The following is a 23,827-nucleotide window of genomic DNA, read 5'->3' as shown; positions in this document are numbered from 1 at the left end:
AGCCAAGACTTACTCTCGCACTCCGCATACATGAGTAAGTCTTGGCGCGAAAATGTTATTCATGACGGACGACGGTAGCTATGGTAACGTCGGCCAGGGGGGTTTATAAGGGAGAGCAAAGGGAGGTTGTATGGGTGATTCAGGGGGTCCCAAGGGATTCTAGGGGTTACCAGGAGGGCTTCAGTGCCGCTTCAAGAGGGTCCCATGGGTTTTCAGTTGGTACCCGAAGGTTGCAGGCACGCGTGTAAATCAAAGGGGTACCGCTGTCCGATCACTTTTGCACATTTTAAACGCCTTGCCACGCCCAAACCTGTGAACGAAAACTTTTTGTACTTCGTATGCGTAAAATTCAACATATAAGTAGTTCCGTGTCAAAAATTGAGCTCAATCCATAAACGCAAACCATAGTTACTGCATCACAAACTTGGGCATTTTGTATGAAAATCGGCGTTTGTCCGATCAATTATGCACCACAATGTACGTATAAAAGGCTAAAACACGAAAGACTTAAATTAAAAATAAAAAAGCTGAATTACTAAAGACTGAGAACATTAAAAGGCTAAAATTTAAAAAGAAAGCTGAATCACATCAAAAAGGCTGAATGACTAAGGCTGATTTAGTTACTGGGCTAGTTTTAAAACGACGTCTGCCAAAAAGCTTTCACTCTTATTATTATGATCGTCTGTTTGAAAATTTGCTAGTAAGCCAACTACCTAGCATTGGTTTTTATCGAGTTTGACGTTTTACGTTTTACGCTCACTACCGCCAATTAAATTAGATTTCATAATAGAAATTTCCTTGGCTTCTTTAAACAAAGAGTATCTGTGTGCCTGTCACACAATATATGTACAAAGGCAAAGTGGTGATTGGCCAAGAAAGTTCTCAGTTGATAACAAAGGAAGTGCTTCTAAAAGCTGAGTAGAAGGTTTTGTCTCAGTTTAAGCGTTTCGCCAAGAAGAAGAAGAAGAAGAAGGAGACGAAGAAGTGTTATAACTTATTTCTAGCTTTTTTTATTTCAGCCCTTTGCAATTTCAGCGTTTTGTAACGTTTTCATAATTTCAGCCTTTCAAGTTCATCCTTTTGTGCATTCAGCTTTTTGGAATTAAACTTTATATTACCATCCCTGACCAGAGTTCAAAACTCTTTTTTTTTGTCCTATGAGGAAGCATGGGCTCTTTTGCATCTGCCTCACAACCACCCGTAGAGTAATGCGGGGAAAAAGTTCGCACAGGGCAAAAGTTCGCAGTGGATCTTTCTCTGCGCACGAGTTAAGAACCCAGGCAAACGTGCACGGGTTCGACACATTATCAGGCCAAATACTCATCAATAAAAATTGGAACGATTTCGTTATGCAGTAGCAGAGTTATGTTAAAAAACGTGTTTTTAGCTGTTTTGATGTAATTTATGGACCTTTTGGAATAAGAATTTGTAATGACTGAAAGAAGAAAAATTACATAACTTCTTGATGTTGGGGAACTGTAGTTTCATAGTAGTTCGAGAGGTGCACTCGAAAAAACAAAAATCTTCCAGTGCTTCTTATAGGAAGGAACATTGTCAAAGCCTCAACAGTGGGGCAAAAGTTCGCACTATATTTCTAAATTGCATCGATATAGTTACAAAATATTTGAAGCAATGACGATTTCGTATAGAAATTACTATATTATGTATGATATGTGTAATATGCATCCTAAAATCGTTCGGACAGAAGGTTTAATCTTATTCTTGGAAGAAGATCGATTATAAGGCAATCTATGTGTTCGCCTATTTAAAACAAAAAATGAAAAATGGCTGAAAAAACATTTTGGGACATTTTTCGCCATACTCGTGTCATCCTTTGAAAATTTTTGGGAGTATTACAGTCAGGTCTTTTTTTACGCGGTTTTCATTAACGCGGCCGCGTAAATGAAAACTCCATACAAAAAAAAAATCATCGTCTTATTTTTGCATGATTCGTCGAAAAATGGTGAGACTTTTTTAAGCGGTTTTTTGAATTTTGAACTAAGTTTTTTTTTTATACGCGGTACGTATCCCCCGCGTAAAAAAAACCTGACTGTATGTTGTTCTACTTTTTTGGAGTTTTTCATAGCTTAGTTTGTAAATTCATACTTATAATTCATCACCATACTGAGGACTGACGAAGGTTAGATATAAATTACGGTCCTGTTCAATAGTTTTGCAGCACATTTGATTTTATTTTCAAGTATTTTGTGTGACACATACAACTATAATTACTCCATAATGTATGTTGACAACTTCAGTAACGCTGGAAAAGAAAACTGTTATTTAAAAGTTGTGGAAGTGTTCATAAAATACAAAAGCTGAGAACCAGGTCGTGTTCCAGTTGATATGTAATGCCATGAATAGAAAGAAACACATTTCGTGCCCAGAGAGAAAGGGTGAACATGAATTAACATGAAATAAATGAACTTCACACCAATAAACTATCCTTCACAATGTGCGAACTGTTGCCCCCAGTATGGGGCAAAAGTTCGCATTTGAGTACTTGTATTAAAATTTTTATTACTAGAACTACAAAAGGAACAGGAAAAAATCTAGTACTACGTTTTGAAAGTAACATGATTGGGACTAGTTAAACGAGAAAAAACGATATTCTTTTTTTGGTTTAATACTTATTTGATAAAGACTGTTAGGTGCGAACTTTTGTCCCGCATTACTCTATGCAATCAACGTACCTTCCATGTTGCTAACGTGACGGTTATTCTGATTCGACTTTATTATGTTTTTTTATTTCCATAAGAAAATTACAATAAAAACATAATTTCAGCGTGGAAAAACTGGGTTCAATTTCAATTTTCGTCGTTCTGCCTTCTTTCGGCAGATCACCTCACTAAACGTTGTCGTACGCTACGAATTCACGAACGAAGGCACGTCAGCATGTTTCCCTGCAGTTGTTGTTCGTCAAAAAATTTCTTCAGAGTCGTATACCTAAGAGCATCACGTGTGTACAGAAAGTACACATCACAGGTGCACTTATGATGGCACGGAGCTCATCCTCAGCCTATCTACTATACTGATACGATGTCAATGTAGTAATGGCAAATGCCATTTTTTTTTTTTTGACTTTAAATTCTCTTTATTCAGTAAATTGTGTTCTATACATTTGATTTTTACATTTTGATTGGTTCTGCCCTTTTGGGCATTTCAGCTCTAGTGTGATTTTTGTGTTGTGTTTACAATGTTTTGTTTGGTGATCATAGGATTGTTTTACATTTTGGCCTCATTAGCTTTTGTTTTGATTTTTGAATTAATTAATTTGATAACCTACCTAACTAAACCTAAAACGGCCAGCTGTGGTGGGCTGGCGATTTAACTGACCAGATCCACTCTAAAAGGCATTTTCTATGGCGAAAAGGCCCAGAGCGTAGATCTGGTCAGTTCGGGTCTTACACTCACGAAGTCGAGCGAAGAGTTTTTCGTAGATGGGCACTAGCTGTGCAGCTGAGTAGAGCGGGGCAGCTTCCTCAGGACGCCCTGTCTCGCTCTCAGGTTGCCGCTGGAGCCCAGGAGGAGGTGGCGGCGGCCAACGGTTTGTTGCCATTGGTGGAGCAATGGCAAATGCCATCACGAAGCCGGTGCTTTTATGTAAGCTGCTGGCTGGCTTCTTACACTTGAAGAGATAACTTTTTCCCATCATCGTCCGACGTCGTCGTCGTGTCATAAAGTGCCAGCGGGGGTAAGGACGTGAGACCGTACTGTTGCGGATAGACGGATGACTTAAATTGGTACTGCTTGTTACCGACGTCGGACGACGCACGTCGTCAGCCAGCCGTTTGACTCAATATCATATTGCTTGCATCATTATTCATCGTGTGCAGCGCAGAGGTTGCCCAGGAGGAGACGCATTGGCGTAACTAGGATTTTTTCCTGGAGGGGGCCCAGGGGGGGCCTGACTTGAGATTAATTTTAAGCGGGATGGGCGCCCGATATGTGAATATGCAAATCAGTATTGTAGTTTTGAGTAATCAAAATGACTGTTTCAGATTTATTCATAGTTTTGTAAACTATATGAGTACGAACAATTCCTCCAAGATTTTTTTCATTGCTTAATTCAGTGATTCCATCTTGGCTTCTTCCAGAAATTCAATCGAGAATTCATCTAGGGATTCCACTAGACATTTTTTCGGGGATTTGTCCTGGGATATCTTTAGAGGTTCCTCCAGTAATTGTTCCAGTGTTTTTTCGTAGTTTCCTTCAGGAATTTCTCCAGAGATCCTTTAAGGTATTTCTGCAGGTATTCAGAGGCTTCTACAGGGATATCTCCATATATGCCTTCCAAAATTCCACTAGAGATTGCTCCAATAATTACATCCGGAATGATTCGAAGTATTTCTGCAGGAATGTATTCCAGAAATTCTTTTAGAAAATTTTACTTAGAGATTCTTAAAAAACACTCCAAGAATTGCTTGAAAAATTTGTACAAAAAACATTTAGGGATCCTAGTTTTTTTTATGTGTATTAACGAGATTTTTAGCCCTAGGCTAGTTCATCTCGGGACCCACGCTTTACCTTCCTTCCGAAGGAAGAACTCACATTTTGCGAGTTTGTTGGGAGCGGGATTCGATCCCAGGTCCTCGGCGTGATTGTCAAGTGTTCTAAGTATCCCACCAGGTCCGCTCCATTAGGGATCCTAGTATTCCTTCAACAAATACTGCAGACATTGATTTCTTCATTTTTTTTATCCAGGAATATTCCTACAAAAATTCTTCCAGGTATTCGCTAAGAAAGCTCTCCTGAGATTCCATAAAGAGTTCCTAATGGGGCTTGCTTCCGGGATTCCTCATCGGGTTTCTTCAGAAATTACTTCAAGAGTTTCTCCAGAAAATCCTCTGGAACTCCATCAGAAATTCCTTTCTGAATTCCTCTAAAAATTTCTCCAGGAATTCCTTCAGAAATTTCTCCATGGATTCCTTCCAGAATTCCTCTAGAGATTCTTGCAGGAATTCATTCAGGGATTCTCAAGATATTCATTTAGGGATTCCTCCTGCAGTTCTTCTATGAATAGTTCCACGGATTTTCCCCAAGATTTCCTATAGAGATTTGTCCAGGAATTCCTCCTTAGGTTCTCCCAGAAATTGTTTCAGGGATTCCTCCAGGTTTTTTTTGCAAAAATTCCCCCAGGGATTCTTACAAGTAATTCTCTAGAAATTCCTCTAAGGATGCCTCCAGGAATTCCTCAAGAGGTTACTTAAGTATTACCCCAAGAATCCCTTCAGAAAGTCCTCCAGGAATTGATCCAGGAACTCCCATAGGAATTCCTTCAGAAATTACTACCGCAATTCCTTCAGGAATTTCTCCTGTAATTCCTCCAAAAATTCCTCTGGGAATTCCTCTAGAAATTTCTCTTGGATTTTCTTCAGAAATTTCTCTTGGAATTTCTTCAGAAATTTCTTTTGGAATTCCTTCAGAAATTCCTCCATTAACTGCTTCCATAATTTCTCACGAGATTCCTCCAGGAATTCATTCAAGAATTCTTCCACGGATAGTTCCAAGGAATTTTCATAAAAATTCCTTTACAGATTAATCCAGGAATTCTTCCTGGGATTCCGCAAGGAATTTATCCAGAACTTCCTGCAGGAATTTGTCCAGAACTTTCCAGGCATTCCTCTTGAGGTTTCTCCAGAAATTGCTTCAGGAATTCCTCCAGGGATTTTTTAAAGAATTTTCCCAGGAACTCTTCCAAGAATTTCTCTAGAAATTTCTCTAAGGATTTCTCTAGGAATTTTTCAAGAGGTTTCTTTAGAAATTTCTCCTGGGAGTTCCTCCATGGACTCATCCCGGGATTTCTCCAGCAATCCGTCTAAAGATTGCTTCGGGAGTTCTTCTAAAAACTCCAAACTCCACTAGATTGCTCCCACAATTCTTCTGAAAACTCTACCAGGAACTCATCTAGAAATGTATCCAGAGATTACTCCTGGCATTAGTCAAGGAATTTCTCCAGGGATTTTTTAAGGAAATTCCACAAGGTATCCTCCAGGGATTTCTTAAGGAATTTCTCGAGAGATTCCTCCAGGAATTGATACAGGCATGTCTCCAGGAATTTATCCAGGGGTTACTCCAGGCATTCCTCCAGAAATTTCTATAGGGATTCCTCCAGGCATTAATCCAGAATTCCTTCAGAAATTACTACCGCAATTTCTCCAAGAATTTATCTAGAAAATCCTACAGGGATTCATTTAGAAATTACCCCAAGAATTCCTCCCGGAGTTTATCCAAGAAATATTCCAATAATTCTTCCTGGGATTCCTGAATGATTTTCTTCTGAGATATATCTAGAAATTCCTTCAAATATTTTTTCAGGAATCCTCCAGGAAATCCTCAAGGGATTCTTTTAAAAAAATTTCCCACAAATTCTTTCTGGAATTTATTCAAGAATTATTCCAGGTATTCCTCCTGGCATTCTTCCAGGATTTCATCCAGGCATTTCTCCAGGGACTCCTCCAGGAGTTCTACCATGCATTTCACCAAAAATTACCCCAGGTATTTCTTCAGGAATACTTTCGAAAATTTATTCAGGAATGGATCCAGGAATTCCTCCAGGAATTTCTTCGGAAATTCGTACAGCAATTCAATCAGGAATTGTTCCAGGAATTCCTCCAGAAATCCTTCCAGGGTTTCCCCCAAGAATTAATCCAGGAATTTCTTCTCCGAGGTTTCCTCTACACATTCCTCCAGGAATTATTTCATGGATTTCTCCAGAAATTCCTCCGATGATTTCTCCAGTAATTCTTCCAGAAATTCCTTCTGAAATTGCTCCTGTAAGTCCTCCAGAAATTCCTCTGGAAATTTCTCCTGGAACTCCATTAGAAATTCCTCTCAGAATTCCTCTAGGAATTTCTTTAGGAATTTCTCTATGAATATATTCAGAAATTTCTCCATGGATTCCTTCCAGAATTCCTCTAGAGATTCTTACAGGAATTCATTGAAGGATTCCTCAAATAATTGATTAAGAGATTCCTCCTAGAATTCATCTATGAATAGTTCCATGAAATTTCCCCAAGATTTCCTATAAAGATTTGTCCAGAAATTCCTCCTGAATTTCCACCTGGAACTTGTCCGGAAGTTCCTCCAGGAATGCCTCCTAAGGTTCCTCCAGAAATTTGTTTCAGGGATTTCTCCAGGGTTCTTTCCAAGAATATCTCCAGGGATTCTTTCAAGAATTTTTGTAGAAATTTCTTTAAGAAATTTTGCGGGAATTCCTTATGAGGTTTCTTCAGAAATACTCCAGGAATTCCTTCAGAAAGTCCTTCAGGAATTCATATAGGAATTCCTTCAGGAATTCCTCTGGGAATACCTCAGAAATTACTACCGCAGTGTATCCAGGGGCTCCTCAAGAAATTCCACCAAGATAAACCGTAGGTATTTCATCAGAAATTCCTACAGGAATTTCTTCAGAAATTGATCCAGGAATCCCTCCAGGAATTTCTTCAGAAATTCCTACAGCATTCCTCCAGGAATTTCTGCAGGAAATCCTTTAGAGATTGCTTCCGATATTCTTTCAGGAGATTCTTCAGGAAATTCTATAGGAATTTTTCCAAGGGAATTTCTTTCAGGTTTCCTCTTGGAATAAATCCATGAATTTCAACTCCAGGGATTCCTCTAGAAATCCGTCCAGGAGTTATTTCACGGGTTCTTCTAGAAATTCCACCAGGTTTTCCTCCAAGAATATACCAGAAATTCCTGCAGGGATTGCTCTAAGGGTTCTTCCGTGAGATTCCTCCAAGAATTCCTCCTGGAATTCCTCCAGAAATTCCTCTGGGAATTCTTCTAGAAATTTATCTTGGAATTTCATCAGAAATTTCTCTAATGCTCCAGGCATTACTCCAGGGATGCCTCCTTCAGAAATTTATCCATTAACTTTAGAGCCAAGGGCTGAAAGTCTCTTTAAAAAAGACAAATCAATCAATTAATCCATTAACTTTTCCAGGGAATCCGCCAGGAATTTGTCCAAAAAATTTTCTAGGATTTCCTCCAAAAATCCATCTTGGAATTGCTGAGACAATTTGCTTATGATTTCACAAAAAAAATGTGCCTATGATGCTTCGTTCTATGATTTTTCAAAGTAGGTGGTGTCTGTGGAAAATGTTTGATTTTCACTGGAGTTTTCCGGAAAATTAGGCGACCCTGATTTTTTTCAATTTAATTTTTCAAATATATATGATCCCTACCTAATTTCATTAACCTTCAGAAACTTCTTACCAATTTGTACGATAATAAAAAACATCCCCTAATGCTCCAGACATTAGTCCAGGAACTTTTCCAGAGATTCCGCATAGAATTTTTCCAGAAGGGTCTCCCGGATATCCTCCAGAAATACATCTAGGAACGACTTCTGTGATTTCTTGTAGAATTCCTCTAAGGATTCCTCCAGGAATGCATCCAGAAATTCCTCCAAGGATTCATCTAAAAAAAATTCTAGTAATTTCTACAGGGATTTCTGATGCGGATTCTTCAGATTTTTTTTCCTGAAATTCCTAGCATAATTGCTTTTTGGATTCCTTTAGGAATTCATCCAGGGATTCCTCCAGGTATACTTTCACAAATTACTCCAGGGATTCCTGCAGGTATTGCTCCGAGAAATCTTGTAATGATTTCTTCCGAAATTTCTCTCGGGATTTTTTTAAAAATTTATTCAGCGGTTAGTTAAAAAATTACAGTATTCCGTTCATAATGTTTTTCAGGGATTCACCCCAGAGTTTTTTTTTTAGGATTACTTTTAGATTTTTTGAATAATTTGAAGGATTTCTAGAGGAATTCCTCCAGCAATTTGTATTTAAATTCTTTTAGATAATTTTAGAGGGACATAGAAGCCAAGAAATTCTCCAAGAAGTCATCCAGGAATTCTTTCACAATTATCTCATGAATACCAAGTCTTTTACAAGTCCTAATCATGAATACCTTCAAACTTACGATTACATCTTGCAGCACCAGCTTTTAAATATATTAAAACTTCCTCAATGATCATTTGAATTTGTGCGTTGTTTGATAGACGCAAAAATACCCCTGGCCCACGAAATAAAAGAAATTAATAGTGACCGACTAGAAATCACCTCCAGCATGGTTTTAATGAATACACTCGCGTTTACGCTTCAGCTACGTACATCTTTTCTCACTAGGAATTCACAAACTTTTGCTGGAATTTCATTGCAAATTCAACCAGAGTTTTTTCCCACATGATACTTGATTTCCATAAAGAATCACTTAACCATATTTTGCAGTAATGCTGCTAGAAAATTCAAAGATTCTTAAAGATATCCATCCAGGAATTCCTGGAAATAATCATTTAGATTTAATTTCTCAGCGATTTAAAAAAGAAGATGTACAAAGTATTGCTTTTTATATAATTCTGATTATATAATATTTCCAAACAAAACTAACTAATTACATAGATCATTTTGGACAATGACCTTGTAAAGAGTGACAAGTTGAGAATTGTCTTCAATAACTGTCAATTTAAACACATCTCTCTCTCTCTTCTTGGCGTAACGTCCTCACTGGGACAAAGCCTGCTTCTCAGCTTAGTGTTCAATGAGCACTTCCACAGTTTTTAACTGAGCGCTTCCTCTGCCAATGACCATTTTGCATGTGTATATCGTGTGGCAGGCACGAAGATACTCTATGCCCAAGGAAGTCAAGGAAATTTCCTTTACGAAAAGATCCTGGACCGACCGGGAATCGAACCCGTCACCCTCAGCATGGTCATGCTGAATACCCGTGCGTTTACCGCCTCGGCTATATGGGCCCTACACATATTATGCCAAATAAATTTCTATTACTGTACGTGCAGTTGAAATCCGGAATTTTCGACTAGCGAAGTTGGATTTTTCTCCCAATCCGTGCGTCGGACCTAACTTCGGAAGTGGTGCACTGTATAGTTCTTTGCTATACAACGCACCACTTCCGAAGTTAGGTCCGACGCACGGATTTGGAGAAAAATCCAACTTTGCTAGTCGAAAACTCCGATTTTCAACTAAATTGAGAATATAGATCTATGTTTGTCATCACGACAGTGGTTTTCAGATTGTTTTCTAATTTCCATATATAAAGTCATAAAAAATTTCTGGGGGGGGCCTGGCGGATTCTGGAGGGGGGCCTGGCCCCCCTGGCCCCCCCTCTAGTTACGCCAATGAGGAGACGCTGGGTATCTTGTGACGTGACGCGGTTAAGGTTAAGTATAGATTATACCCGGCTTGAGACCCTCCTAGGTCCTAATGATATATAGGTACTCGAATTTCCCAGACTTGAAGATGGTGTGTCGCATGTCTCATAGAGGGGAGTTATGACGGCTCGTACACCAACCTCTACATTGTGTACATATCCCTAGCGCAGTAATTATGAGCAAAATTGGTTAATCAAACAAAAAGGTAAGCTATTCCATACGGTATATTCGACCCAACCTTTTCAACTAGGCATGTTTTGAGATAAGACACTACCAGTATACTCTGAATACATGGTTAATTTTCACGTTGAATAATTTGGTTTTGGGCGGAGAATTTCTCGATGTCCGTAGTAATCGCAAATAGGCTTTGTTATAAATGAGTGCCGACATTGGCGGTAAAATTTCATGTAAACCTCTTCGTTATCAACAATGTACAGTACCGACGTCTGCCTCAATACGACCAGAGCGAGTGAAGTACCATGTCGGCAATCACCATAGAGTGCACGCTTAAGTTTTAAGTAGTTTCTATATCACAGACGGAAGCGCGTTTTGAGTTAATTAAAAGGTGGAAGATGGACATTGTCAAACACCTCCCAGGGACAGGGTTTAAGGTACTGAAAGTTTGAACATTGCGTTTTGAAGCAAGTTGATAACTTAGTAGATACTCGTACAAAATAAATGACATCCTAATGTTGTACAAATTGCTACTTTCCATTCATACCAAAATGTGAGCAGGAAAAGCCAAAGTTCATTCGACTGATTGCCACCAAAAATATATCATTGTTTCAGCTTCATAAAATTCGGCAATCGCTCACGTTTTCCACTGCAGTCCTCTCCAGTCCATTTGGGATATTTCAGGCGTAAATGAAAAGTAGTCTAAAGCGAAACATTTTCCCTTCCGCTTGGTCAAACCATAATACCTTAGAAATAGAAAGCTAATGCGGCAGTCCCTTCCTGGCCAAAACAAGCATCATACAAGACGCAGACAACCAGTAGTGGCAATAACATGTGTTCTGCTAGTGAACTCGAGGGCCGTAAGTAATTCGAAAGCTTCGAACATATACGTGATGTTGGTTCGTTTCAACGTGAACGTTTTTAAAAGGCGTGGGTTTCCAGCGCAATCCGACGTAACTCACTAGATACATCCCACGCATTTCTAGTGAAGTCTAAGAGAATTTCCGACCAGATTTCTAATGAAACCCGACAGAATTTGCAGTAAAATCCGATAGGATTACAAGAGAAATCCGACAGGATTTCCAGAGAAATTTGACAGAATTTCCAGAGAAATCCGATAGGATTTCCACTGAAATCCGACAGGATTTCCACTGAAATCCGACAGGATTTCCATTGACATCCGACAGGATTTCCACTGAAATCCGAAAGGATTTCCACTGAAATCCGAAAGGATTTCCACTGAAATCCAACAGGATTTCCACTGAAATCCAACAGGATTTCCACTGAAATCCAACAGGATTTCCACTGAAATCCAACAGGATTTCCACTGAAATCCAACAGGATTTCCACTGAAATCCAACAGGATTTCCACTGAAATCCAACAGGATTTCCACTGAAATCCAACAGGATTTCCACTGAAATCCAACAGGATTTCCACTGAAATCCAACAGGATTTCCACTGAAATCCAATAGGATTTCCACTGAAATCCGACAGGATTTCCACTGAAATCCGACAGGATTTCCACTGAAATCCAACAGGATTTCCACTGAAATCCAACAGGATTTCCATAGAAATCCAACAGGATTTCCACAGAAATCCAACAGGATTTCCACTGAAATCCAACAGGATTTCCACAGAAATCCAACAGGATTTCCACAGAAATCCAACAGGATTTCCACAGAAATCCAACAGGATTTCCACAGAAATCCAACAGGATTTCCACAGAAATCCAACAGGATTTCCACAGAAATCCAACAGGATTTCCACAGAAATCCAACAGGATTTCCACAGAAATCCAACAGGATTTCCACAGAAATCCAACAGGATTTCCACAGAAATCCAACAGGATTTCCACAGAAATCCAACAGGATTTCCACAGAAATCCAACAGGATTTCCACAGAAATCCAACAGGATTTCCACAGAAATCCAACAGGATTTCCACAGAAATCCAACAGGATTTCCACAGAAATCCAACAGGATTTCCACAGAAATCCGACAAGATTTCCACTGAAATCCGACAGGATTTCCACTGAAATCCGACAGGATTTCCACTGAAATCTGACAGGATTTCCACTGAAATCCGACAGGATTTCCACTGAAATCCGACAGGATTTCCACTGAAATCTGACAGGATTTCCACTGAAATCCGACAGGATTTCCACTGAAATCCGACAGGATTTCCACTGAAATCCGACAGGATTTCCACTGAAATCCGACAGGATTTCCACTGAAATCCGACAGGATTTCCACTGAAATCCGACAGGATTTCCACTGAAATCCGACAGGATTTCCACTGAAATCCGACAGGATTTCCACTGAAATCCGACAGGATTTCCACTGAAATCCGACAGGATTTCCACTGAAATCCGACAGGATTTCCACTGAAATCCGACAGGATTTCCACTGAAATCCGACAGGATTTCCACTGAAATCCGACAGGATTTCCACTGAAATCCGACAGGATTTCCACTGAAATCCGACAGGATTTCCACTGAAATCCGACAGGATTTCCACTGAAATCCGACAGGATTTCCACTGAAATCCGACAGGATTTCCACTGAAATCCGACAGGATTTCCACTGAAATCCGACAGGATTTCCACTGAAATCCGACAGGATTTCCACTGAAATCCGACAGGATTTCCACTGAAATCCGACAGGATTTCCACTGAAATCCGACAGGATTTCCACTGAAATCCGACAGGATTTCCACTGAAATCCGACAGGATTTCCACTGAAATCCGACAGGATTTCCACTGAAATCCGACAAGATTTCCACTGAAATCCGACAGGATTTCCACTGAAATCCGACAGGATTTCCACTGAAATCCGACAGGATTTCCACTGAAATCCGACAGGATTTCCACTGAAATCCGACAGGATTTCCACTGAAATCCGACAGGATTTCCACTGAAATCCGACAGGATTTCCACTGAAATCCGACAGGATTTCCACTGAAATCCGACAGGATTTCCACTGAAATCCGACAGGATTTCCACTGAAATCCGACAGGATTTCCACTGAAATCCGACAGGATTTTCACTGAAATCCGACAGGATTTCCACTGAAATCCGACAGGATTTCCACTGAAATCCGACAGGATTTCCACTGAAATCCGACAGGATTTCCACTGAAATCCGACAGGATTTCCACTGAAATCCGACAGGATTTCCACTGAAATCCGACAGGATTTCCACTGAAATCCGACAGGATTTCCACTGAAATCCGACAGGATTTCCACTGAAATCCAACAGGATTTCCACTGAAATCCGACAGGATTTCCACTGAAATCAGACAGGATTTCCACTGAAATCCGACAGGATTTCCACTGAAATCTGACAGGATTTCCACTGAAATCCGACAGGATTTCCACTGAAATCCGACAGGATTTCCACTGAAATCCGACAGGATTTCCACTGAAATCCGACAGGATTTCCACTGAAATCCGACAGGATTTCCACTGAAATCCGACAGGATTTCCACTGAAATCCGACAGGATTTCCACTGAAATCCGACAGGATTTCCACTGAAATCCGACAGGATTTCCACTGAAATCCGACAGGATTTCCACTGAAATCCGACAGGATTTCCACTGAAATCCGACAGGATTTCCACTGAAATCCGACAGGATTTCCACTGAAATCCGACAGGATTTCCACTGAAATCCGACAGGATTTCCACTGAAATCCGACAGGATTTCCACTGAAATCCGACAGGATTTCCACTGAAATCCGACAGGATTTCCACTGAAATCCGACAGGATTTCCACTGAAATCCGACAGGATTTCCACTGAAATCCGACAGGATTTCCACTGAAATCCGACAGGATTTCCACTGAAATCCGACAGGATTTCCACTGAAATCCGACAGGATTTCCACTGAAATCCGACAGGATTTCCACTGAAATCCGACAGGATTTCCACTGAAATCCGACAGGATTTCCACTGAAATCCGACAGGATTTCCACTGAAATCCGACAGGATTTCCAGTGGAATTTTAAAAGATCTCCATAAAACCGGACAGGCATTCAAATAGTCCGACAGATTTTCAGTAAATTGGCTAGGCTTTCAAAAAAATCCAACAAATTTCTAGCGAAGCTTGACATGATTTCCAACGAAATTGAAGATCCAATAAATCCAGACATTTATTTACAATTACAGAAATTCCACCCTCATTGCCCTGGAGGAAATTCTGCAGGAATTCATAGAGGAATTTCTGGAGTATTGTTTGGAGGCACTTCTGGATGAATTCCCGGAGGAGCACATTAACGAATCCCTGGAGAAATTTCTGGAAGAAAGCACGAAGGGATTCCTTGAGAAATCTCTGGAAGAATTCTTGGAGGAATTCTTTGAGGATTTTTAGGAGAAATTTCAAGGCTCTCGTGGAAGAATCACTGAAAGAGTTTCAAGAGGAATCCCTGGAAGCATTCCTGAAGGAATTCATGAAAGTATTCCCGTAGGAATCAGTGGTGGAATTTCTGGGAGTTTTTTTTAAAGACTACCTGAAGGGATTTGTGGAGGAATCCGTGTAGGCATTCCAGGATATATTCTTGTAGCAATCTCTGGCGGAATCCCTGGAAAAATTCAAGAGGTATCCCTGAAGGAATTCCTGGTAGTATTCCTGAAGGAATCATTGGAAGAATTACTGGAAGAATTTCTGGAGGAATTCCTGGAGGAATTCCGAGGAATTCCTGGAGGATTTCCTGGATGAAATTCAGGAGTAATTCGTGCAGACATTCCAGGAGGAATTCTTGCAGAATTTTCAGGAGAAATTCGTGGAGGAATTTCTGGAGGAATTCGTGTAGGCATTCCAGGTGGAATTCTTGGAGGAATCCCTGGCGGAATCCATGGATAATTTCCAGGGATTCCTGAAGGAGGAATTCTACAGGAATCCTTGGAAGAATTGCTGGAGCAATCCTTGGAGGCATCCATGTAGGAATTCCTGGAAGAAATTCCGGAATAATTTCAGCAGTATTTTTTGGAGAAATTCTTAGAGGAACTCTTTGAGAAATTTCTGGAGGTATTTGTGGAAGAATTCCTGAGAGAATTTCTGGAGGAATTTATTGATGAATTCCTGGAAGAATTTTTGAAGAAATTTATGGAGGAATTTCTAGAGGAATTCTTTCCGGAATTCCTGAAGAAATTTTTGAGACTTTCCTGGAGGAATCCCTGGAAGAATTGCTGGAGGAATCTCTGAAGGCATACCTAAAAGAATACTTGGAAAAACTTCTTGGAGAAGCTGTGGAATATTCCCACAGAAATCCCAAGTGGAATCTTTGGAGGAATTCCTTAAAGAATCCTTGAAAGCATTCAAGGATGGATCCCTGGAGGAACTTCATGAGGAGTTTCTGAAAGAATTTCTGGAATACCGAATACCTGGATGCGTTCCTTAAGGAATCCTTGGAAGGCTTCCTGGATGCAAGCGTGGAGAAATCCTTGTAGAAACTTCTGCAAGAATTCCTAAAGAAATTACTGGCGAAATTCCTGAAGAAATATCTGGAGAAATTACATGAAGATTCTCTGGAAGAATTCTTGTGGGAAACCTTGGAGTAATTTCTGGAGGAATCCCTGTAGAAATTCGTGGAGGTATTTCTGGACGAATTTTTGAGGTTTTTCTGGAGGAATGTCTGAAAGTACTCCTGAAGGAATTTCAGGGGGAATTTTTGAAGAATTTTGGAAGAAATTCTTGGAGGAATTCTGGGATGAAATTCCGGGAAAAATTTCTTGAGTAGTTTTAGGAGGAATCCCCAGAGGAATCCTTGGATGAATTCTTGGAGGCAGAAGGATTCCGATAGATTTTTTTCATATTTTCAGTGGAATTTTAAAAGATCTCCATTAAACCGGACAGGCATTCAAAAAGTCCAACAAATTTTTAGTAAATTGGTTGGGTTTTCAAAAGAATCCAACAAAACTTCCAAACTTCGAATACAATTCTAGAAAATTTCTAGCAGTACTTGACATAATTTCCAACGAAATTGAAGGTCCAAAAATCCAGGCATTTGCCTATATTTACAAAAATTCCACCCACATTGCCTCAGTTTTGTCAATGCTTCCCAGACGACACAAAGTCGAAACTCAAACAGTTTCCTAGCAGGTACCAGTCCTCAGGAAAGTATTGAAAACCTCTGTCCCCAGGGGGGTCAGACTGTTACGGTGGTTCCGTCTGGGTAGCTTCTGTAATCGAGAGTTTACGACATGTGGTGGCCGGCGGTACAAGCGAAAGCAGCTTGTTGCGAGATTTTTCGGAGACGAACACCGCCCACGCTTCGAGTTGGAGAGAAACCGTCGCGTCGTCGTCGTCGTCGCATCGGTCGCTTGTCGAATCGAAAATCCTGTTGCTGCTACTCTATGTAGACCGGAGACCGCCACTTTGTCCAAGTTCATGTTAGTTTGAAACTTGAAACTTGATGCCGGCTCGTTGTATATGCGATGCGGGGTGTATCAACCTACATCCTGTCCTCCGAATGTCGTCGCGTGGAGTGTGCTTGAGATGGAACGGTCCTACGCGTTTGTAAGCATTTTGTTTAATGATTGTAAGTTAGTTAATGCCACCATTTGCATACATTCAGGAGCAAAGCGATGGGAAAGTGGAACGAACGGCAATGCCGCCGCCGCATTCATCGTAGTTTCCGCTCGTTAGACATGCTGTGTAGGTTGAAGTTTTCGAAAGAAACGCTCGTTTGTGAGTGCGGTATGTATGTACGACGATTGAAAACTAGAAATGGTGCGGTGGCTTGACAAATGAAGGGATTTGACAACATTTCCAATTCGGTGAACGGCTGAACGATTCGATCATGGTGATTAAGTTCATTTGGCGCAGAGTCGTGGATTCGAGCGAATGGTTGTGTGGGGGTCTACGAACCATCAAAAAGTTCAAGCAGATACTTTGGAAACATTGTAAAGGCTAATATATGAATGTCCTTAAGTAAAAAGACGTTTTTTGAGACATGAAAATACATATCGATCAGTTTAACTAGGAATGATGGTACATTAGGCCTTGCAAGCAGCTTAATCCCAACATTCCACACTACTGCTGATTACAAATGCAGTAAGCCGTTGAATAATTGGTACGTTGTAAGTGACCATCATCGTATCAACTCTGTAGGTACGAGGTTGCTCTTTTGCTCCTGTCCTCTCACCCATTGTTGTAGGTATAGCGATTCTAAAGAAGAACCGAAGCGAATGAATTGCCATGTCGGGTCGTTCGGTTCACCTCTCGATGCCTCGCCTCCTACCTGAACCCCCAGGGGGGATTTACGACCGGCAGCGGGCCGGGAACATCCGGCAAACCATCACCGATGACAACGATAACACTAGTTTACAGCATTTTTGAACTCGGTAAGCTGATGATCATTTTTGGTGTAGAATCATGCCCTGAGTTCGAAAACGCGAAGGAAAAAAATTACAGTAGAGCGGAAATTTTTTCGACTTTCCATACAAGGTTGATGATTTGAAATCGATTTTTGTTCTATTTTTAAGCAAAGTCGCTCACTTCACACATCTCATTCTCCGTTATCAATGCTCCGATCGAGCTGAATTTTTTACTGTAACTCACCCACATATGATATGTCAAATAAACGTTGAAAAAGAATTTTTAAATTGTTTTTTCTTATAGAAAAAAAATACATTTCTTCATATTTTTTTGGAAATTTTGCTAAAATTTAAGGAGATCGTCCCCAAAACTCACCAATATCTTGATTTTCATCAATCTGATACAAAACCTGCATTCAGATGATCGAATGGTATTATATTCAGCTTTTAATTTATGGAAAAAGATTTAAAATTGGTTGATCAAAACGCAAGATATTTGAATTTTATTAAATTCCATATTTTAAAAAGTTGTAAAACTCGATATTGAGCTAAAACTCAAAAACGGTTCTACTTTAATTTTTTTAAAGCACGGTTTCGAAATCAGCGCTAAAATATGCTTCAAAAATTTTGGTCGTTGACAGAAGTTCACGACTTTCGATTTATTTTGTAAACTAGTGTAATTGTTTTCTGTGTTTACAAAGTATCTTGTTCCAACCATCCGACCGACAGCCACCAGCCAGCTAGCAATACCTACAACGAGCGACTTTGAAACCGGAGAGGCTTTCGAACTTATGGTGGAAGCGGGTGCATCGGGTTCCGGAACGTCGATGTCGGGTGCAAGCGGGTTCCGGAACGTCGATGTCGGTGTACGTAGGTAATCCTCCTCGATGGCAAGACCAAGCGAGCACGGTATGTTTGCCAAAGTGATACTTTCGTAGTATGTACCCACCTGCTTTCGAAATGGAGTGCAACGGATCCATGCCAGGAGGCGTAACAATGAGCCGGCTTGAAATGAGAAAATATGCATCCGCTCTTTATGGGAAAGAAAAGTGCACAGGATAAGTGGTGCAACGATGGTTCATCATCACTCACGAACTGGGCGGCTAGCTTTCATGGGAATGTTTACGAGGATTGGAATTTTGTGGGTTGACGATGCGATGGCGAGTTTGGGGTCGTTAGCCATTGTTGCTGTCGTAAAATTGAAGAGGAAACTTGATGCCGGTAGTTGTTGAGTAGCGTTGTTATGTGGTTACTGCTGTTTGCTCAAGCGTGGAGTCCTAGGTCAGTGGGAGCGATTCGGCTTTGAATGTTGCACCCACTTGTGATTGACCCTGCCCTATGCTACCATAGAGATTTCAGTATCATGTTCGTTACTACCCTACATTCTCGTTTTCCATTCCCAAAAATCGCTCCAGCTACCCTCTAGGGGGCAGGGTTTTGGATATTCCAACTACTTACTTTATTTTCGGTCCTGGTCACCCACGGTGGTGCAGAGGGTCGAATTGAAAGATCTCTGACCTGGGCGATTTCTAGCCATCGCCTTGACCTGTGGCCAGGTCAAATTGCTGTCGACTTGCTTGGTTTCGTTGTTAAGGCTGCGCCGTCATGACCCTTTGGGTCTGGCTCTGCTGCCATGTCCTGCTGGGTTCCAATCTAACGCTTGCTTGCAGATTTCATTTCTGCCCCTGCGTAGAGTGTGACCGACCCACCTTCACTTTCGCTCTTGATGATATCAACAATGGAGCTCCACGTTGGAGATCCAATTGTGAGACCACCATGCACGATCACTGCAAGCATCTATTGATAAAAACCTGCAGCCGTTGAATATTCTCCACTAATACACACCAAGCTTCACTGGCGTACAGCAGCACAGATATTACGTTCGATTTACAAATTAGGATTTTAGTGCGTCAGATAAGTCGTTGTTTTTCCATACATTTTCAAACTCGCAAAAGCAGCCCTCGTCTATGCAGTCGATCTTGGCGCAGCCATCGGTCGCAATTTGGCTACCAAGATTTCAACATTCTCCACTGCTTTCCCAGCTAGTGTAAAGCTGGAAGGGTTGATCATGTTTACAGCTAACGATTTGGTCTTGTTGTCGTTGATGGAAAGACCAGCCACCGAGGAGCGATTGGCAAGATCATCGAGCTTGCTCTGCATATCAGAGTGGCGTTGAGCTAGGAAACCAACGTCATCAGCCAATTCGAAGTCATTAAGGTGCTTCATGGTAATGGACTGCCACGCCAAGCAACCCACGATTTGGTTCACGACCAATCGTACCTACCAGGATCTCATCGATTACGATGAGGAACAGTAGCCGCGATAGCAACGACCCGGATGGGATCGGACAAGACACCGTTGTGCAGTACTCTACATGAAAATGCCCTGTACTGTACTTCAATGTGATCGATGATTTTCTCAGGGACACCCTCCCCACATCAGAGGCTCCCCACAGGGAGCTTGACAATATGGTCCTCACAGGATCGCATGGCACGGAATCCTGCTTGCTGGCGTCGGAGAATTGCGCCAATCTTCTCTTGTCTCCGGTTATGGATAACTTTGCTGAGGACTTTGAGAACGATGCACAGCAACATAATGCCCTTCCAATTATCGCATAAAGTCAGGTCACCATTTTTGGGTACCTTTACTAAGACGCCTTGCATCCAGTTGACCGGAAATTTCGCGGTTTCGCTTATGTTGCAGAATAATTGATACAACAGTTGGGCAGATACTACGGGGTCAACTTTGAGCATCTCGGCTGAAGTCCGATCGGCCCCCGGGGCTCTGTTCGATTTCATGCTGCGGACCTCGAACTAGTCAGCCGAGTCGGTCAATAACTGTCCAGACATATCCTTCACGGTCATCGTAGCAATCATCTTAGTCCCACTAAGGCGACGTGAAACATCGTAGAGGAGACGGATGTCGCCGGTGTTTGGGACGTTCTCGCCTTAGTCGGCTACGGAGTCCGCACACGCTCTTTTGTCCAGTCTACATGAGCGTTTAACTTCCTTCTCGAGAGCCGAATCGCGCTGATGGGCTTTGGCTCCTCAGGTTTTCGCTCGCACTGGCTTTGGCGTTCTTTCGCTCCTCTATCTTTCTCCAAGTATCATCTGTGATCCACTGCTTTCTCCAAGTGCGTAGCTCACCCAAATTATTCTCGCAGGTGGCGATGAAGGCGCTCTTGATGGCGCTCTATTGATCTTCTACTCTTTCACCTTCCAGAATTCCGTAGCACAGTTATGCTCGACGAAGGACCTTTTCATTGCAGCGTCTCCAGTCAGCATGTGTTTAACCGGTGCCCGACTTTCTCCGCCTGTCGCTGGATCCTGGCAATGCGCAGTCGGATCTAGCCGATTGTTTGTTCCGTACATCAAAAAGGCTCCGACTCCATTTTCAGCTGATGCAGATGTGCTCATAGTCCGAGTTGTCGGAACTTACCTTCGCGTTGAAGTCACCCATGAATATCTTGATATATTACCTTTCGGAATCTCATCCACGACAGCATTCAGTCGACTGTAAAAGTTGTCTTGATCTTGCATTTCGACAGCATCGGTTGGCGCGTAACATTGGATCATGGTAAAGTGTCAATCCGTGTTCTGAATCTGGCTACAATTATCCCCTCATTAAGGACAAACGTCTTGAAATCCCGCTTCAGAAGTGCATCAGAACTTCAGACGCACAAATCTCAAGAAGCAAGTTTCAAACAACAGTGAATTTCATTATTCTGTTCTTGCTCACTTGTAATAAGCTTAAAATAAAAAGATCAGGTACGCTGGTTTTGTTTATGAAGAGATTTGTGCCCTCGAAATCGTGAGTAGGTCCCAAAGTCGGCCATTGTGGCGGCCATTTTGGGATTCTAACAAGTCTGTCCTTAATAGGCTCCCACTTCATGAGCGCAGCATCGGCATGAACGTTGAGCAGGAAACCAACGCCACGGTAGCGAGAAACGTGTTCACCTCGTAGGCCAGAGTATAGAAGAATTTGGCTCGACGCCAATCTGAGTTCTCCAAAGTTCGGCCAACGGACTTCGCTCAGTCCTAGGATCTCAAGCTTCATACGGCATTCCTCATTGGCTAGTTGTGCCAGTTGGGTTAATACATTTCAAGTTCCAATTCTTGTCCGTTGTTTCGCGCTAAAAGTGGTTGCCGTTGAATCAGTTCGTAATCTTCCATTTTCGGTTTCTGTAACGGTTATTGGGTTTCAAAAACAGTAGGTTGTTGGCCTAAGGTCCCCTATCCACCGATGTGGGGCTTCCAGTTTAGGTATAGCTTCCGGTGGAGGAGCATTTCATACTCAGCCACTGGATGTCAGAACAGATGCTATTTGAACCGCACCTCCTTGGTGAACAGACGCCAAATCGTAAGTTGCTGTGGCAGCCCATTACCATGCAGCACCCAAATGATATCGAGTTGGCTTAGGGGCCGTCCATATACCACGTGGACAACTTGGAGGGGGGAGGGGGTTCAAGAAAAGTCCACGCTTGTCCACGGAGAGGGGGGTGGGGGTTCGTCAAATGTCCACGTGGACAACATTGACATAAGAATTAAGAAACATAGATTTACAAACGAAACAAATTATGTCCCATTATTGATGGGATTTTCTTCAATAACAGTTCTTTACATTTTATTTTACTATACATTGTTTTTTAGTTGGACGTGATTTCTCCAACGAAAAAAATCATGGTATTGGTTCATCGACTAATTTGTTTTAAATTATGACAACTTCTAATTACTTACTTTTTTCATCGAGGAATAATCTGGAGATTTAAAATGGAGTATATACCATGCAAATGTTGGTGTTTCAGCCAGAAAATTTTCAATGAACTTCTGTGTGTATTTCTCTAAGTTTCATATCAAATTTTGTAAACTACTTCGAAGTTTCAAAATACATGTGAAGATTTGCAGGTTTATCTCAAACACTTTTTTGGAGCTTCCTTTAATGTTTAAGATGTTTCCATAGAATATTGAGGTCTAAATCTCAGCAATATAATTTAGTTTCGATTTTACTTTATGCATTTTTGAAAAGTTGCTGTAATTTTGGATTTTGTAAGATACTGAGAAATATAAATTTAAGAATAAAGTTTAGAAAAAATAACTTTGTCATAAATAACAAAACAAAACATTTTAAAAACGCCGTCTTCAACCAGAGATTGCACAGACTGAGCAATCTCTAACATTAGGCGATGGACATCATACGAAACACCCAATGATCCTGTGGGGAATTTTTCGTTTGACGAAAATTTTTCATTGACTGGAGTTCGAAGAGGCGAATGAATTTGAAATTTAAAGCCTCTATAATAAACGCAAAAAAAAATGACTGGAGCGGGAATCGAACGCACACTCCAACAAACATAAAGCTCAATTAAAAACAATGTTGAAAACTTGTAGCTATCTATTTTGTGCCTCTTTGAGAAAGACTTTAAAATGAAGTCACTCAAAAAGTTTTCTTACTGTATTTTTTTAACTTGTTTGTATTTTATGTAAAGCTATAGAATATTTGTTATTCATAAAGTTATTAATTGTATTGAAGGCAATGTTTATGAAGAAAAAAGAAAACATTATTAAAAAAAACTTTTTAAGTTAACTTTTCCGTTTATTTTAGAAATATAAAAAAATGGTTTCGGATGTCCACGTGGACATTCGGGGAGGGGGGTAGGGGTCAATGAAAAGTCCACGCTTGTCCACGGGGAGGGGGGAGGGGGTAAAAAACCATGAATTTTCTGTCCACGTGGTATATGGACGGCCCCTTATGACGTTGCTCTCCTAGCTCAACGGCGCTCTGATATGCAGAGCAATCTCGATGGTCTTGCAATCGCTCCTCAGCGGCAGGTCTTACCATCAACGTCAACAAGACCAAATCGTTGGATGTAAACACGGTCAACCCTTCTAGCTTTACGGTAGCTGGGCAATCAGTGGAGAATGTTGACAGCTTCCAATATCTTGGTAGCCAAATGGCGGCCGATGGCGGCACCAAGATCGACATAGGTGCACGGATCAAGAAGGCGAGGGCTGCTTTTGCGAGTTTAAGAAATGTATGGAATAACAACCAGATCAGTCGACGCACCAAAGTCCGAATTTTTAACTCGAACGTGAAATCTATGCTACTCTACGCCAGTGAAACCTGGTGTGTATCAGCGGAGAACACGCAACGGCTGCAGGTCTTCAT

This window comes from Aedes albopictus, chromosome 1 (genome assembly GCF_035046485.1).
Source record: "Aedes albopictus strain Foshan chromosome 1, AalbF5, whole genome shotgun sequence".
Lineage (NCBI taxonomy): Eukaryota > Metazoa > Arthropoda > Insecta > Diptera > Culicidae > Aedes > Aedes albopictus.
The sequence above is the reverse complement of the archived record's forward strand: the minus strand, read 5'-3'. Positions refer to the sequence as shown.